Below are 19993 nucleotides of genomic sequence, written 5' to 3'. Positions count from 1 at the left end.
TCGCCAATCTTAATGCTCGTTAAAATTTTAATAATTAACTATTTTATGTAATTCCTACTTTAATAGCTTCTTCATTAAAATATTTTAAAACTTCAAATTTCAATTCACTCAGAATATTATAAAGGCCTTCAGTCATAACGTAATCTGTATCTCTCCAATTTTCTTTTAGCTCCAGTAGAATTTATGCCTTAAATTAAAGTGGAATGAAAAAAATCTGCAATTAATATAATAATATTTCTTACTGAAACAAAGAATTTTTTTTTTTTTTTTGTAATATGATTACTGAAAACAGAGTCACTGAGCATTTAAACCTTATGGGCACTAAAGAATATCTTTCTTAATTTATGTAATATCTCAAGAATTTGTCAACAAAATTTTTTCAGATTCATCTTGAGCAGGTATATTAATTAACAATATTTAATTTTAAATGCATCAAACACTAAGAAAATAAAAAGAATCGTTTAAAATAATCGGTCAAAAACTGGTTAAAAAAATTACTTAAAAAACGATTAACTTAAACTAACATCAATACAATTTAATTACAAAAGCATGCAACTAACCTAAAAATAATTTAAATCAAGAATCATCCGTTGATAATATTGTCAACAATCAGAACACAATGCGCATGCGTGGATTTTCAACGCCAGTTACGGTAACGCAAATGCGTGAATTTTTCTACGCCAGTTGGGGTAACGCTATGTAGATTAGACATTTTTAATTTCCTTTAATCTGTTTTATTTTAATTCAAAAATACTTCAGAATGAATCTGAAAGATCGATTAATTAACAATGTTTAATTTTAAATGCATCAAACATTAAGAAAATAAACAGAATCGTTTGAAATAATCCGCCGAAAAATGTTAACCCTAGCCTCATTACTGTTGGGAGAAAAAAAATCTGAAACCTTACTCATTTGGCGGTGGGGAAAATGGAAGGATTTTTTTTTATCGGGAAAGTTAGTTTTTAATTAATAATTAAAATTCCAAAAAAAAAGGGAACCCAGGTGCACATTCCCGACCTCCAAGGTATACACGTACCAAATTTGGTAGCTGTAGGTCAAATGGTCTTTTCTGTAGAGAGCCAACACACACACACACACATTGAGCTTTATATATAAGTGTAGATTACCAGATATATTCGACATATATCGGTATTTTACTACAGATATACAGATACGTCGGGACACGATGCCTTTAGAAAGTGGAAATCAATAATATTCAAATTATGATAATGAACTACAATTATTAATTTAACTTTTCTATGAATTCGGAACTTTTTAACATTAACCTTTTCATTGGCAGGAAATACCGTTCCATACTGAATATAAGTATTATTGTCAACATGATGTTCATCATTATGATTAAGGTTTTTCTGATCCTTCTAACAGAAAATTCCTACTTTTCCTAAGTAGTATAGTCTGTATTTCTTCATAATCGACTAAGTTAAAAGTGATTATATAAAAGAAACTAGAACAATTTTTAACCTTCTTCTGAAAATAAAAGAAGGGAAAACAACATAATGGCTTTTTTATTGTTTTATTATTCGGACTTTTATTACAATATTCTTCATTTTAGAGGATAAGAATTTTGACTTTGTATAAACAGACTTTTGAAGAGTCAAGATTTCCGGGTAATCTGAAAATCAATACTTCAATAGTTAAGATTCTTATTTGCATTTGAACCTTGTTCCATTCGAATAACATTGAATAGCAAAAACGTCATGCTACGTAGCAGATAAAGTTTCAGAAATGGTTACGTGTTGAAACCAACTTTACCGTGAAAAAAAAAAATCGTTGCTTGTATTCCAACTTCAAGCAGCTCCGATTTCTTTCTTATAATCAACGGAATAAGTTTACTATTCATTACACATTTCATTATTTCATGTCTCTATATATTAGATATGGTTATTGGGTACGATTTTTATAAACTACAAAAGCAAAGTTCTGCAACTTAGAATCACTGCTAACAGGACTCTACCAACAGCCCTTTATTTGAATGTACAGAAGACCGTTGATTCCAAAAGATAATTGCAACTGCGCTTCGTAATTGCATGAATTTATATTTTTATATGATTAAGAGACAAATTAATGTAATTAATGTTGAAAAGAACGTTTCTTCCCCAAAATACAGTAGACTCCCGATTATCCGCGAGCGGGTTATCCGCGGTGCGGATTATCCGCGCCTGCCGCACAAAGTTTTTTTTTTTTTTTCAAAAAGGTGCAGTTTTACAGTTATGCTTTTGTAATTAGATAATACATTACAGTATTAAAACAGTACATATGTATTCATTTTTCTGTGCATCCTTGACGCCTCTCGTAAATACAAAGCACTTTTCTGTTTTCATTAACAAAATGCATTTTAGGTTAGTTTTGAGTGATATACTAAAATATTAAGCGTTAGTTAAACATTTCCTGCTGTTTATTTTACGTTTTATTGTACATAAAACAATTTTTCAAAGTTGGAATGACTGTTTTCTTTTTTGCTATACCCTTTTTTAGCTCTATTCGGATTATCCGCGATTTTTGTTATCCGCGGCGGCCGCGCCACCCAATTCCGCGGATAATCGGGAGTGTACTGTAGTTTTTAAATCGTTAAAAAGAATAGTACTTAAATAAATATTGTAAACTTTAAGGATTTAGTTAAAATAAGAGACGTGAACTGAATTAATGAAGGAAAGGGAAGACTCCACGTCTCAATGCTAAACAGAAATAATTCTTTAAAAGGCAGTTTTTATTTTTTTATTAGACCTTTCCTTTAATACGATTTTGCTATGGTGATTATCGTCCGGATAGCCCCATTAATCCTCAATTTTTTTTTAAAAAAAATTTGCTTTTTAAAATCCGGTTTGATTTGGTTTGTGATTTAAGGGTGCAAGTACCATATTTTAAACACACCTGCATTAGATTATTTGGAATTTTTGTGTTTCTAAGGTTAAATAAAGTCAACATGCTGTTGAAAATATTCATGAAAATGACCATCTCATGACGGTATAATTTAAGCTACTTTTAAATTCATAGCAGAAAGCTATATCAGAGAATGAATTTTATGAATTTTTAAAAATATGAAAAAGTAATATGTTGTCCGCGATTGCGTAGTCGCATCAGCAGTGATTTTATTCGTTTAGCTGAATTCAAGTAGAAAAGAATTTTTCTAATGTCTACTCTTTGGAATTATATATGTATAAAGAGACAGAGTGAGAAAAATAGACAAAACAAAACGAATCATTGATAATTTAAAAAAAAAATATTTTTAATAAACTAGATATAGAATGAATTGGAATTTTAATGCAAAACGGAATTCAGAAAAAATATAATCAGAAGTATAAAAATAATCTTAAAAATTAAATTTTAAGCCTTAACACTCATTTTCTATCCAAAAGCTAATTAAATGCTGATAATTCTTGTTGGTTCGCATTCTCGAATTAAATATATTAAAAGATGATACAATTATTTGGATTCGCAAGCAAAATTAGTAATTGTAATCTATCTATACAATCCATTACAATCCACTATTATTCTATCGTATATATATATATATATATATATATATATATATATATATATATATATATATATATATATATATATATATATATATATATATATATATATATATATATATATATATATATATATATATATATATATACGATGGAATAAAAAATCGAATTTTACTTGCAAACTCCATTTTTACTTTTACGTGATCTTAACATTGAATTTGTAAATTTCGATCAAAACTTAGACGTAATCTGAAGGAAATCTATTAGTTTGGTAATCAGCATGTCGCTCTGAGAACACGATAATTAGAAAATGGAACGAGCAAGATGAATGAAATTTGGCACATAGTTTTATTACCAGAATTGTAAATATTTATTAGATTCAGGTCCTTGAAAGATTGATTGCCTGTTATTGCATATCCATTATATGCATATGAACATGATAGCTCGAGAATAAAGAACTTAAGACAAAAAAAAAAAAAAAAAAAAAAATTCGGCAAAAAGTGTCACCAAATCAAAATTGCAAATATTTGTAAAAAACTTTCTTCTAGGAGCTTTCAGAATTATTATACGAGAAAGCTGAAGAGAAAATAATTCTGTTATATTCTTTAATAGCTTTCTGAATATAACTCCAATGTTGAAAGATTCGTTATTTGTAAATAATTATTATTACTCAGTGTTAATGTATTTTCCGTAATATTTTCTTCTATCCTTTAAATTTTATTGTTGTTTCCCCCTTTTTAGCTTTTTTTTTCGCCTAAATTCCTCACGATCAAATAGACTTGATTTACATGTATCACACCGCGTTTCGAAATGAATGCCGTCTCCATTATTCTACGTTTGGAAATAAAAGCATTCATACAGTAATATAATTACGGAAACTTTAATGCTGACGCTTGAATTCTTTCTTCTAAAATTCAAATTCATTTCATCAACTAATCATGTTTACAACTGATCGTTAGAACATGATTGAATCGTAGCAATTTAAGATAGACGAAGAACGATAACAGCAGCGTCTTTGCTCCATATTATTTTCAGAAAAATAATGAAACATCTTTACATGAAGTATGTAAGAAGAAATGTTGTACCTCTTAAAAAAAATGCGACGTTGATGAATTCGATTTAGATGAATTTTGATCTTTTAAACTTTTATGAATCCACAAAAGTCTTTTTTTTTTCTTTTAAAAAGAGTATAAAGGAAATAGTATTATCATCAAGAGTTAGAACTCGGGATTTTAACGAATTTGCATGTTTTAGGCCACCCTGAATCCGAAAAACACATTTTTGGAATATGTCTGACTATCTGTCTGTATGTGAATACAATAATTCAAAAACGCTGTGAGTTAGATGAATAAAATTTATATATGGGCTAACAATCAAATTTGTAAATTTCTATCCATTTTGAACCAAATTCATTTGGAGGAAATTTGTCTGGATGGCTGTTCAAGTATAAATGAATTCGATATTTACAAAACGCAAAGAACTAGATACATAAAATTTGGCCCACAGGTTTAGGACCTAAAATATAGATTTTTAACCGATTTTACACCAGATCAAACCGTCTGTCGGTCTGTTTCGAATGAATATAAATGCAATTATTTAAATCAGTGGAATTCGGTATGTTATCTGATGATTATAACTCTAGTTCCATGTCAACTTTTAGAGTCAATCGATCGTGAAAAAACCATTCAAAATACCCTCACGACAGATTTAGTAAAAACGCGAATTTTTTGTTAATGAATATCTGTACGCGCATCGCTACTTTACCCAGTGAAAATATTGAATCCATTTATTTTTTGTGTAAGCTATGTAGGTCAGAATTAAAAATAAATATTTTTAAAAAAAAAATCCAGAGAAATTACATGATATCATGATTACATGGTAAAACTTCATTAGTGATGTATTTAATATGTAATTGCATCACATCTTATATTGTGCCATGGTATAATACTTCCAAGCAACAAATGCAAGACGCGCCAACAAGTTACGAAACTAAATTGGTATAGAGCACTTCATATGTATCGCATCACTATAAGTTGATTCCTTTGCGGAAAACATAGAAAAAATAGCATGACAATATAACGGTCATCATCGATTTTTAAAAATTTTAATCAAAATAAATATCATTTTAAAACAGTAACAATAATATCAAAAGCCCATAAAAAAGTTCATATGATTTTATTCTGATCAAGCTTCATCTGAAAGATTCGAAACCGAAATAAAAACATAAATAACAGTAATGAATTGCCAGTGGAAAAAAGAGATTTTGAATGTTTGAAGATATTTTTATTGATGTATTTCGGAACATTTTGTTAAATGCCATTTATTGTTTGCCAACGGATTCTAAAACCTTCCACGCTTTTGCGCATGCGTTAGGATGTGTTTAATTCGTCAAAGTAGGCCCGAGAAAAAAAATGAAATGAGTTGTTTACATTTGACAATAAAGTAAACTCGGATTACTCTTAGATTAAATTAAAATAATAAGATCAGAAACGACACGATATTCACGTGAAAAAAAATTTGAAAGAAGTATCTAATAAGGCCGGAATCAATGTCAAAAACTGAAGAAGAATTCCGGAAATAACTCATTTTTTCACGTTCCACCCCTTAGTGAGATGGAATCGTCGAAAAATGGTCGTCTCAGAATACTGAAATGAACAGATTATAGATTATATAGAAAAGAGTACTTTAAATAAATGTATCGGGGAGATACAGGGAAGAGCATGCTTGATTAAATATATAAATGTATGTGTAAATGTAAAATATTTTGTATAAAATTAGGTTTCTCTAATTCAAATATTACTAATATAAAAGTTCAGAAATCTGATTACACAAACAATTACATTGGCTAACTTCCAACAAACTTGTATAACGGGGAATAAACAAAAATTACTTATTTAAATGTTTTCATGGTCATTGAATTATAAATAACAATAATAACATAATTATAATATAATCTAATATTTCAATATTGATTTTGAATTATAATGCAATATATTTCATTATATTGCAATGATAAATAATGCAATGAAGGCATTATGCAATTATTGGAATGCAGTATAATGAAATGATTGCATTAATACAGGGTGTTCATTAATTATTGTCGGGGTTTCCGTACCTCATAACTTTCGAATAAAAAATATTACGCAAAAAACGATTATGTATTCGTAAATTACAACTCAAAGAATTTTATTAATGATATTTAAGTGCAAAGCTTGCACAATTTGCACTTTGTAGGCATTCAGTTGAAGGCGATTATGTATTCGTAAATTAGAACTCAAAGAATTATGAATACGTAAATTACAACTCAAAGAATTATGAATACGTAAATTACAACTCAAAGAATTATATATTCGTAAATTACAACTCAAAGAATTATATATTCGTAAATTACAACTCAAAGAATTATATATTCGTAAATTACAACTCAACGAATTATGAATACATAAATTACAACTCAAAGAATTATGTATTCGTAAAGTACAACTCAAAGAATCGCCTTCAGCTGAATACCTACAAAGTGCAAATTGTGCAAGCTTTACACTTTAATATCATTAATAAAATTCTTTGAGTTGTAATTTACGAATACGTAATCGGTTTTTGCGTAATATTTTTTATTCGAAAGTTATGAGGTCGGAAATAATTAATGAACACCCTGAACATGATAAATAATAAAGTAATAAAATAATAATATAACCAGTAGGAATGATCTACCCTAAATATTCCCATATAATCTCTAATAAGGATACTATTCCTCATCTATTATCTATCTTAACTTTCTTGGAAATGTAATGTCACGTTTTTTTATTAGCCACATAAACTATACCTATATTAAACAGAGCCTTTTTCCTTAGCTTTCAACAATGGAAGAAAATAACTTGATTTATAAATAATGAAACAATGACAATGATTTGAATTTCAGGGCAACAATGAAATCTATAGTTAAAAATGAGGCAGATAAATAAATATAAATTGTCAAAATCCAGAACACGTCTATTAGATTATAACTATTAAAAAGTCATTTTTAGAAAATTTTGAATGGGTGCAAAAAATAATTTTTGTACATTAATATTTTCAAGGGCTGTCACGGAAAAACGACAACATTTCATTTACTCTTTAATTAATTAAAATTCTTATTAATTTTTTTAAGAAAATCGCTTTGAGGGACACATTTCCATCTTTCAATGTATATCTGTACTAAATTTAGTAGTTCTAAGTCAAACGATCTGTCCTGTAGATCGCCAACATTTGCTTTTTCATTTATGATTAGTAGAGACAAAAACAGAGATTAAAACAGAGAGAGAGAGAGAGATGGAAATTGAATAGTTATGAAAGAATAATGCGCCTTTAGTTTAAATTCAGTTTTTTTTTTTTTTTGTATGGTTACTCAGAATTTTCAAAAAACAATCGATTCTAGTTAAAGTAAAAATGATAGTTCAAAAGATAAATCGCAATTGGCGATATCTATTACTTCTCGGTTTTTAATTCGGCTGATGTGTTTCCAACCTGTGTTATTTCAAAAAATGATATGAGTATCCTTTTTTACACAGCAACAATTAATTTTTTCAAAAGGCGGTAGTTAGTTAGTTTAATATTAAAAATCTTAAGTAAATTTTCAAAAACCAACTCAATTCTGCAGTTTTTCAAAAGCGAAAGATATATTTTAATCATCTTTTCATCATCATCAACAACAACAACAAAAAAAATGACTAACCGTAGTAGACGTTAAAAGATAAATTATAGTCGTAAATCTATCTATGCAGTTCATTAAAATTCATATTGTATTCACAGAAAGATTCGAAGATTTATGTTTACAATCATTTTTATGAAAGGGTGTTTTTAAATGACAGAAAATTTCCACGTAATTTTTCTGATCTTTTGTTTCTTTGTATTTAGTTTGAACTTTTAACACGATGATAAAATTTATATGTATACTTACTCCCTTGATAGTTATTCTAAGAAAATAAGACGTTTTTTCCCTGTGAAAAAAAAATGCTTTAAGGTTGGTGACCTTAATTAAATAATATCTTTCTCGCAATCTAAAAGGACATTTAAAGCTATATGCTGTCAAGTTATTTTTCGTCTTTTCACTCAGATACTTGTCTGATTTTATTTGTTGCCATTCGGTTGTTTTGATAAAAGATAATCGTTTGATTTTTTGGCTAGCAGCCAGAATAAACATTGTTAATGCCAGATCGGGTTTTAATTAGACATCAGGATCTTTATTTTTATTTGAACATTTGTTGCATAAAACTTAACAATATGTGAGCCACAAGAAAAAAGAGCCATGAAATAAATGAGCGAAAGGAACAGAATTGTTACTTTTAATTTTTCTATTCATTTACTAACCAATGGCGGAAGTAAGCATTTTGCAGTCTTAGGAAGTCCTTCTTTTAATAATTTTAGTCAAAAACTAATGGTGAATTTAGTTTATTATTTATCACACTTCTAATTTAATAATATATTATTTATTTTAAGTTAATTAATTATTTTTTTTTGTTTTACAAACTTCGGAGAAATTGCACATTGGTTTATTTATTTATTGCCGGCCAGTAGACAGCGCATGCGTAGAAAGGCTGAAAAATGCTGTTCGGTCGATGGCAAATAATTGTCCCGACGGCACATGCAGCTCTACTGTATTTTTTTCTTACTGTGCATGCGTTTTTAGAATTTGATGCGGTTTTTTTTTTTGGCGTGAAAAAAATTGATCACTTATCATAGATTAATTCTGACATTTTTTGCTCTTTGTTCTCTGATGCGAGGTTGTGTGCGTTTTCATTTTATTTGCCTTTTTTTTTTCTATAGTTTTCAAATTGAGGTACGTTTACCTTTTTATTTTTTATTTTACCATGTTTCCTTGTGTAAATATCCATCATTTTAATACGAAACACAGTGTAAAAAAAATTTCAGCGGTGCCAAAACGGCAATTTGTAGCCAAGTATGAAATGTCTGAATCTTTCTTATGAAATTGTGGCAAATATAAATAAGTCGCTTTCTACGCATGCGTTGCCTACTGGCCGTTTTATAACTGGCCGAATGCAAAGAAAGTATTATTAATATCGAGACGACCACTTTTCAACGACTTTATCTCACTGAGGGGTGAGACGCAGAAAGAGGAGTGCATTTCCGGTATTCTTCGTCATTCTTTGACCTTGATTTTCGTCTTATTGGATATATTTTCGTTCATTTTTTTTCACGTGTATGCGAATATCTTATTGTTTCTGACCATATTATTTTATTTAAATTCAGTCCACGAATAATCTAAATTTACTTTATTGTTAAATGCAAACATCGCCTCCATTCATCTTTCCTCTCACTCTTATTTTGGAGAATTAAACTCACCCTAACGCATGCGCAAAAGCGCGGGGGGGGGAGTTAGAATCCGTTGACAAATAATGCCCGTTTCTATTGTTTGCCAACGGATTCTAAAACCTTCCGCGCTTTTGCGCATGCGTTAGGATGGGTTTAATTCCGCAAAATAGTGGTGAGAGGAAAGCAGGAGATGTTTACATTTAACAATAAAATAAATTCCGGAAATGACGCACATCCTTCTGTGTGTCCCCTCTTAGTGAGATAGAACAGCTGAAAAGTGGTCGTCTCAGAATACTGAAACGAACAATACACAATATTATTTAAGTAGATCGTTATTTATGGATATTATAACTAAGTAGATAGGAATCCGGCAAGTTATATGTTTTTAAATGCAAATAAAATTCTCACATTTTTTTATAATTCATAGAGTTTGCATATTTTTTTAAAAGCAAATTTATGTATTAGACAAATAACATCTTTTTAATCAGTTTGAATACACCTTCCTCAGCCCAGCTGTCCTAAGCAACTATCACTAATTATTCCTTATTAATTAAATATTCTGTGACAAAGATTATATTTTTAAACAATGAATTTTGGATTATTTAGTTTCCGGATACTAATCCAATTTATATTTAACAGATATTAAACAAAATTTTGTGACTTTAATCATTTTAGGTTATTATATCATTTCTATCTAACCCATATTATTTGAAAATAGTTTCATTAAAATTGTGATTTTAGAGGTTCTAGTTATTCTGCATCTCATATGATAGAATTATTGAGTCTAGTATGTGAAATTAATTCGAACTTTTACAGCTCCTGAAGGTACATGATAAAATTATCATTATATCATTCTTCTAGAGCAAGGGTGGACAGACTTTTCCAAACTACTGGCTACTTCTAATTTTTTAAGGTGTTGCGATCCGACCAGTGGCGAAGGTGTGGTGAGCTAAAAAATATATATACAAAAAAAGGTTTATTATAACTTAATAATAAATACGGAATATTATTTACTTACATAACAGCAAACATAATAATAATAGCAAGATGCAAAAATTAATAACAATAGCCATAAATATAATAATATCAAATGATGTATTTAATATCAAACAATTCAAAATACATTAGAAAATAAATCATTTTCATCTAAAGTTAGTTCTTGTAGTAATAGTTCGTTGAAGACTTAATTTGCATACTGTCCACCATCTCGAATATCTCTGTATATGCTTACTAACTGCTAATCTTGCACTGGATTCTAAATGGTTGTTTATGAGACGTGAACGATATTCTGTCTTAGTTATATTCGTCTTTGAAATTGCAGATTCACACATCTAGGTAGAGCCAAAAAACGATGTTAAATGATATGAAAATTTTTAAAAAAATTAAGGTACTTTACATCATCCATTAGATTCTAAAAATTATTCTTAGGTTCTGAACTTGGTTTAAAAATTATGTCATTTTGAAGGAGATAAACTTCGTTTTCCTCAAGAGATAAAGAGAATATATAATTTATATTTTCAGTTATTTCTTCCACATCAACTTTGCCAACTGGATAACTCATGAATGTAACAATTGGTTCTACTCTAGTAAATTCTTGAAAACGTCTCTCGAATTCGGTGTAAAGTTTTATTATTTCATTATAATATTTCTCTTTTTTTAATGTACCTCCATTTTTAAACAACTCACCAGAAGTATTTTTGAAATTTTTTGTCAATATTTCTTTTAGTATGCGCGTTTTTGGTCTTACTAAAGGCGGTTATTATCGTCGATTAAAAATGGATGTATTATAGAAGAAAATACGGATGACGTTATAGTAATTTAGGCTTTATTTTGTGCAACCGCTCTCAACGGGTTACAGCATTCGAATGTCCAAGATCACATTTGTTGTAGGTGGCGCTCTTGCATGCCATGACGTAACAGCGGTCACCCCAAACTGTCTTGGCTGTCCACCGGTCGATCGCGATAGACTTAATGCCCACCTCTGTTCTAGAGAATCACTTCTTCAGGAAGAATATAAGAAATACCTATTAATCTCTCCCTCTCATAAAAAAGCCGCATATTCTTTATGTTTATTTTCTGTCGTATTCTTAAGATTACATTTCTTTGAAGAAAAGCTACTTTTTGCCAGAGTAAATAAATCTTTAAGCTGCAATTTAATCTTCTCATTGCATTTATTTATTTAATTAAATGTTGATTTTCATAAAGATTTTTATTTACCTTGTTTAATATTTAAAAATTCTTCTTTTTTACATGAGCGATAAATCATACGAAACAATAATAAATAAAATATATTTAGTTAATCTTTCAGTTCTCAGATGAAATATTTTATCGGTTCCCAGTCTGAAGTTACACGAAAGCATTTTAGACGGTGTAATTTTGAAATATTGCGGTTGCAGATAACAAACACAGCAGAATACTTCGATAGGTTTATGGGTTCTGATCTCATCGAAGATTAATCGTATAGAAGTACTTGAAGTCAATGGAGGTCCAAACAAAAGGAAGTTGTTAAGTGTATAATTGTCTCGTCTAGCGGTAATTGAAATTGTGAGAATCGTTCCAGCATAGCTTCATATAGTTTCAAAATGGACTTATGAGAATGGGACACTATACATTATAAGGCCCCTCCTTTAACCCTTTCTAGGGCCGTGGGAAGTATGCTTCCCACCAAATTTATCAATCTTTGTATGAAATTATGTAGGTTGGCATAAGTTTTGACAAATTTTTTTAGTAAGTCAGAAACTTAGATGCTTCAGTTCTTTATCTCAGACAAAATGATGTGTCTTGATTTGTTACTTAATTATTAATTAACCAAATTAATTAATTAATCAAATTAAATTTATCTAATAAGCTAAATGAATTCCTTTTCTTATTCTAATTTCAAGCCTAAAAATATTTTAACATAATATGACTAGAAAGAAATGGCTCTTTAAAGGGTTAATAACCGATCAATTTGATTTCACATTTCAACAAAATTTTACATTAGCTAGTATTTTAATTATTTATTTTAATTCAATTTTTTATTTTAGTGCTTTGTATAAATGTATTCATTCATTCATTTTTTTAACATTATTTAATAGAAAAATGACTGAAATAATAAAACTCTTGAAAAATTAAACATAATCATTAGTTAAGGATTTCTTACTTACAAATAAAAGCATTTAATTATTATGATACTTTTAAAGAAATAAAAAACTTCAAATAAATATAATAGCAAAAAATTATTTTGCAGGACTTGTCAAGCATCATATAACACAAACAATAAAAGGAAAAATTATGATTTCAATGTATGATAAATTAAGTTTAATTGTATCTTAATTTATTTAAACATAATTTTAGCTATTCAATATAAATATATATTATAATACAACTTTTATTTTTTATTAATTTATTTATTTGGCAATTAGGCTAATGACATTTTTAATGGACATACCTCCAAAATATAGATTTGTAATGTTTATTATGATCTGTTTGCCAAATTTCATATACAAACTTGCTATATATCCTTTCATGTATATCTGTATGCATTTTATCTTTGATAAAATTATAAGAAAGTTTTTAAAAATAATATCAAGGCAGACAATGCAAGCTTAAACATTCAAATACTACGATATATGGGATTACAAGTTTGAACCTTCTGTAATCTTTTCTGACTTATGAATAAATCAGTATCATCTCATTTGAAACACAGCTTGAATTCTAAATGCATTACATTTTTTTTTCTTTAAGTCTCCGATTTTCCTTAAGTAAAGAAGTTGACAAACGATATTTTCTGAATTTCATTTTTAAATGAAAATATTGTCTGAGACGATTTAGCACAAAAAATATTAATCTACATTATGAAATCATAAAATTCACTCCTACAGAAGTTACGTGAAAATAAAAGCACAGAGAAAACAAAGAATTTAAAAAAAAATATATCATCTTTACTAAAATAAACACTATTTAACCTCCAAACATCTACTTGGTGAATAACGATACACTTGTCACGTAACTACCTCGTGAACGGCTGGGGCGAAATGATTTCACAATTCAACAGATACTGCCGTACATGCCATCTGTTTCTGCTTCTATAATAAATTACAACAGACGAATAACAAATAAAGAACAAAGCATTGTTAAATAAATATTCTTAATGTTTCAACGAAAATTTGATGCAGACAAAATAAGTTTGAAGTGGGAAGAGAAATAAAAATAAACAAGCAAACAAAATATCAACAACAACAATAAAGTTAACAATAAGAACAATGAAAAAAATCCCCAATCAAAACGAAATCTTAAAAAAAATTATATCTGCTAGTAAAATAAAAATCTTATATTATAAATTAAGTGCTCTTTATCTCTTCCTAGTCTCTTTCTTTATCTGTATTAATAATAAAGAGAATATGTGTGTGTGTACATTGGTGCTTTACGGATCAGGTCATTTGACCAACAGTTACATATATACTTTCGAGGGAAGCAATGGGCACCTCTGGGCGATTTTAATTGATTAGTGAAACTTTAATTAGAATTTTAATTTAACTAATGAAAACTTTAATTAGAATTTTAATTTAACTAATGAAAATTTTAATTTAACTAATGAAAACTTTAATTAGAATTTTAATTTAACTAATGAAAACTTTAATTAGAATTTTAGTTAATCAAACATTGAACGAAGTTCTGATGTTTTTTCGCGGTAACTTCATAGCATATTACAGTACAAAAATGATTTTCACGTTTACTTAAAAAGCGAAAAGATATCTTTGCAGCGATACTAATTCTTTTGACATATAATTTTATTTTAATTTTTAATAAAATTTTAAAAAGATATATTAAGCGTATATTTTGTAACAATAGATTCCATTATTTATAGAAAACTCAAATCTTTTTTATTGTTTGTTTTAACTTTTTAATTTAACGAATTATTTTACCATCAATTTTTTAATTTTATTTTTGCACCATTAGATAAGTTTTGATGCAGACTAATTCCAGGGAAAAAGAAAATACCTTTTACATTCATTAAAATTACTCAATGCATTCAATAATTAAAGATTTTTCATTTCTGCCTTTAGATGACATCTACTGCTTAATATTGGAATTTTGGTCATTCGTGGTCTTTATCGTAAAATAATTTTATGCTATGAAGATAACGCTTAATACCACACCACACCTCCGTTTCTAGAGCTCATGTGGCCCATTTCCAGTTTGGTATAGATGTAGATAGACTTTATTAAAAAAAAAATTGCACAACAATTATAAGGAAATAAACAAACAAATGACAAGAACCATAAAAAAACCCAATATAACAAGAAATGATAAAAACTAGAATGAAAAATATCTTGAGTACAAAAAACTGGATGAATGAGCCTTATAATGTACAGTACGAGTGAAAATATAAAGGAATTATAAATATAAGTAACTTGAGGGAGATTAAAAAATAAATTATGAATAAAATGCGAGGTGAATTAAATGGTGTCCTAAGAAATGAATAGGATTAATCTAATTGAAGCAGTTCTCCTTGATCAATTAGGAATCTAATCATGTTTATGATTCTTTTTTTTTTTGGAAGATGAATTATTAAGGACTCTTTTGTACCAAAGACTTTCTAACGAGGATGGGGGTTTTCGGAGGTGCCATGAAAGAGTAAAAGGGATGGGATTTACGCAAAGTGGATGGGATCGCCGTCTTCTCCACAAGAGCAATAGTCTTCTTCTGATGAATGAAACGGTGAAAAAAAGAAGGGAATGGAAAAATGCTATGAAGATATCAACATGATTTAAACGGTACATTTATGTATCATTGGCATATAAATGATTAATATTCTATCTTAGATTTTATCTCATCGTTGATGGCCAAAACGTGAAGATTTGGCTTATTTTTCTTTATTGACTAGGTTTCAGTATAAAGTATGCGTTTGATAAAATTTTTGAAATTTTCTTGTACTTATAATAGATTATTGTACTTTAATATCAAAATCCAGAAATATAGAAAAGTTTTGACAGTGCACTCATTTTTAAATACCAGTGCTCTCCCTAGTGGTAAAATCGGATTATATGAAAATAAAAAAAGCCTTATACCGTTTTGTTCATTGTGCTTTCATTTTTCTTATTATGTGCTTTAAATAAAATAAATATTTTTGAAGAAAATACTTATAATCGCCTTTGGTGACCAGCTGGTTCATCGTGAATATTGGTTATATTTAATTTCAGGTAAATCGTTTATATAACACTTAATGCCCAAGATTCCGCCAAATTTCTAGACATTAAAGCCATATTACTTTAATTGTCTTATTTAAGGTCTGTTTTTTCTCTATATGAACCTTTCTAATGAAAACAATCTCATTTCATGATAGGCCATTAAAAACATAAATATCATGTTCATTTATCTTCTATATTTCGCTGCATCAAAACTTTACTTTCTTATTTATCTTGTAAACTAAACCGATGTGTAACAGAATCTTTCTTCATCATCTTTCAACAATGGTAGCAAATCATGCGATAAAATATTTCTTGAAACAATAAAAATGGTTTGAATCCCAAGTCAATAACTACTGCTGGAAATTAGCCAACAATTTCTTTTAAAAAAAATTGTTAAAATTCAGGAAAAATTGACATGACTATTAAATTGGTATTATTGGCAAAAAAAAATAAATTAAAATGGTGTAAAATTTATCTTCGTATGATAATATTTTCAGAAATTATTGAAGAAAAATGCCGAAATTAAGTAATCAAAATTTAAAAAAAAGCACTCCAAGGTGCACATTTTTATTCTCCAAGTGTATATGAGCCAAATTGGTAGTTATATATTAAAGGGTCTGGCTTTTAGATTGCCACCTCACACACACGCATACATTTTTATTATTAGTAAAGATAAAAATAAAAGTGCATGTTTAAATTCTACAGAATAGACAGCTAGAACTATTAGACAATACATTTGACACACATATATTATGGAGGGCGATAATGCGTACCTCGAAACAATTAAAAATGTTTAAATTAAAATTTTAAAAATTTAGCAGAATTTTAGTGTTTTTCTGTGATAATTCCCGAAAGTATTATTGCACAAAAATGGATTTTATAAAATATAATAAAGATAGTTATTTGTATTCTTTTTATGCGCCAAGAGATGGCAGCACTATAGAGTAATAAAAGAAAAATCCAAGATCTCCAGCCCGGGGAAAAACGGCAACCCTCCTCCCTTAATTGCATAAAATCCGTTAAAAAAAAAGTCCTTCCTTTAAAAAATCTGTCCTTCAGTTTTAAAAATAATGATACAATAATAAAATAAAAATAAATTGCAAATAATAATAAGGAGAAAAATTAATAGGCAGACATAATTCTATATTAATAAAGCACAATTTATTATGAGCGAATAATACAACTTGTGACTCTAGAACAATGTTTTTTTTTCCTCCCTGAGTCGGTACTTTATGGCATATTGGAATTCCAGAAGTATTGAAAGATTTAGAATTTTCAACAATTCATTTCAGGAACAAAATTCAATATTTCATGCTCCAATCGTCACGATAGCGGAAAAGATGTCTGAAGACGAATGAATAAAAATTTGGATAGCCTAAAATGTTTTGAGAGCGTTAGAGAATAAAAAGAAATTGATAAAAAATTAATCAAGTTAAAGAGTTATATAATTGTTATAGAAAGAAATTAAAATAGTTTTAAAGCGATTGATCGATTTTGAATACTACCTAAAACAAACTTTTACTTAAGTTTTAAAGAAACGAACATCAGCAAAAACAAAATCATGCATCTTTTAAATTTTACAACTTACAATTCATTGTTCATATATTGCATCATTTACAATAATTCTGTCTACATGTTTTTTCATTTTTGCAAAGATAGAATTTTTATTAAATTTTGATGTGCTAGAGTTTGGAAATTTTATGCAATTGTGTTTTCCTAGCGATATTAAAACATAACATTTTCAGAACTCAATTATCAATTGATCTTTGTTTTATTTAGTTTCGATTAATTACAGAAGATTTCTGAAGTGTGAATGAAAGAAAAAGTTCTAACAATATTCCATAATAATAATGAATTAACAAGTATATTACTGACAAAAAAAAAATCGAATAAAGATGTTGTTAAAAATACGATTTAATTAATATGCCAAAATGAAGAAGATTTTTAAAAAGTTTTTTTTTCTTACAATTAATTCTGAATGACATCATTAATAATAAATAAAATAATTTACTTGTTTTATGTTTGTTTGAAGGAAGAAAGAAAGGATTAAATAAAAGAACAAAAAACACCAAATAAACAATTTTATTTAAAATTTTTCAATATTAATTTTTCCTTTACATTTTTAATATTTATGAATATTAATAAGCAACGGTGATTGGTTCGTTCTGCAAGTCCATTTTCAAGATAAATGCACATTTTCTTTTCGATCTTTCAGAAACAGGAAAATTTTAAATAGTTTTCTTACTATCAATTTGATTTGTAGATGAGCCATATGGTTCAATTTTAATGGGAATAGTAGTTATGGGTTGATGCTTTCCTTTGTCTCCAAATTTTCATTTCATTTCATCATTTCTTCTTGAATTATTCTTTCATCATATTGAATAACTTTTGTACTAAATTTTTTTTATACAATTTTAATCCTAAATCCTTAAAAGAAATAAGGAACTGAAAAATTATTTTAAATCCCAAACTTCTGACAGCTCTTTCACCTGAGATGTTAAAATGTTTCCATCAACTGTATTCTCCATCATTCCTTGCCATGCTTATGAAATTAGAACAATGAGAGGGTGTATACAAATTTTTTTTCTAAAAAAAAAAAAAAAACTTTGGATGAATGGAATCTGCTTTTTGGCTTACCTAAGGGATTATTTTCTTCTGTGTTTCAGATATGTATTTATAGAAGCACTAAGTTTTAAAAGAAAACAACAGAAAAGAATAAGACTGTTGTCAAATTCAGTTGCGGCTACAGTATCGATCAAATAGAAGTATCAAAATCGTTGTAAAGATGAAATATTGAGTGTTTAAACAAAAAAAATAATAAAAATAGGAAAATAAAATACAAATCTTAAAATAGTGAGACACATCTATGAAGTTGAAAAAATAAAATTTAAACATTACTGATATTAGAATTTGATCGAATTTTATATTAGTATGTCCATGATTTATTTAGGCACAAGCATGAGTGTTTAGAGTAAAAGGATTTAGGTATAAGCAGGAAATTAAAATTAATACAAAGATTTATTTTCATTCCATATCTGAGTTTGAAAATAAAACTATGCGATTTTAAATTCATATTCTGCCTCAAATTTTGGCTTATATTTTTCAGTGTAAAACTATCAAACTAAATGATATTTAAAAAAAAAACTGCAAAAATTAAAAAAAAACAGCTATTTACAGAACTTAAACACCTGCACTTCTAAAATAATGCATGTGTACTAAACTTTTAAAAAATGTCGAAAAACCTACAAGATGAGGAAAGTTGTGAAATAATCCAATAAAATATAAATTAATTTTTTAAATTTGTGTTTGTTTCACTAATTAAATTGTTTAAATCTGTGTTTGTATGTATATATGTGTATCCTATTTTATGCTGATCTGATTATATTGAACCTTTATTCATGGTAATTTTTTGAAGTTTTAAAGTAGGGTTGGAACTGATTTTGAGTAATAACTGAGGTGGAAAAAAGCTGTAAAGAAGCACACTAAACAATGTTTAAGGAAACAATTTATGCGTTCTTTCATATCTGATTCCTGTATTTATTCTTCAACACATCATTTATAGCAAAACATTGCCGCACAAAAATTTGTTGTTGCAGTTTGCTCTATTAGCCCATTTATTTTAGAAATTACAAAACACCATATATATGAGTGTGTATTTCCACTAGCACTTTATATGAGCATATTATTTTAAAGCTAAAAATCTGTTAAGTCCTTTATTTCAGATACATTCATATATAGAATTTTGATCTATGAAAAATTTGATTTAAACTTAAAAAGAATGACATAATTTGAATAGGTATTTTATTGGTAAATGATATTGGAATTGAATTGGTAAATATGTATGAAACCTTACTTGAAGCTCATTAATTGTAGCTTTTGAAATTTTTAAATGTATTTCTCATTCAACATTGGTTTTGAACCTTCTTCTATGAGAAAGATTTATGGTATGAATAAGTGTCCATGGAACTTTTATGAACACATCATTTCAAGAATGATCATGATAACAAAAAAATT

This window comes from Argiope bruennichi, chromosome 2, assembly GCF_947563725.1.
Source record: "Argiope bruennichi chromosome 2, qqArgBrue1.1, whole genome shotgun sequence".
In the NCBI taxonomy this organism is placed as follows: domain Eukaryota; kingdom Metazoa; phylum Arthropoda; class Arachnida; order Araneae; family Araneidae; genus Argiope; species Argiope bruennichi.
The sequence above is the reverse complement of the archived record's forward strand: the minus strand, read 5'-3'. Positions refer to the sequence as shown.